The following is a 396-nucleotide window of genomic DNA, read 5'->3' on the forward strand; positions in this document are numbered from 1 at the left end:
CAAGAGTGCGGGACTGAGACTTAAGTGCATTTTATTGATCGTTTAAAACAATTTCCGACACACATACATATATCTATAAAACCCGCCTCTTTATCGAATCCCGCGGATGATAAATATAAAGTCTAACCAGGCAACATACGCCTTCCGTTGCTCGCTTGTCTATCACGTCTGGACAGATTAAATGACTATGCCTTATTCTTTATTAAAATTATACAACCTCGACACTCTTTCATCGCTATATTGATCAATAATGCGAGACAAAGGGGATGTTATTGCTTCCTCTCAGTCCCTTCAAAAATCTATGAAAAGCTTTAGGGTACAGAAAATGCATGTCATCCCACAAGCCGAAGACCAAGCCAAGTGTGTCGGAACATATTCGCGCCACCTGGATTCGGG

Source organism: Penaeus monodon, chromosome 30 (genome assembly GCF_015228065.2).
Source record: "Penaeus monodon isolate SGIC_2016 chromosome 30, NSTDA_Pmon_1, whole genome shotgun sequence".
Classification (NCBI taxonomy): Eukaryota; Metazoa; Arthropoda; class Malacostraca; order Decapoda; family Penaeidae; genus Penaeus; species Penaeus monodon.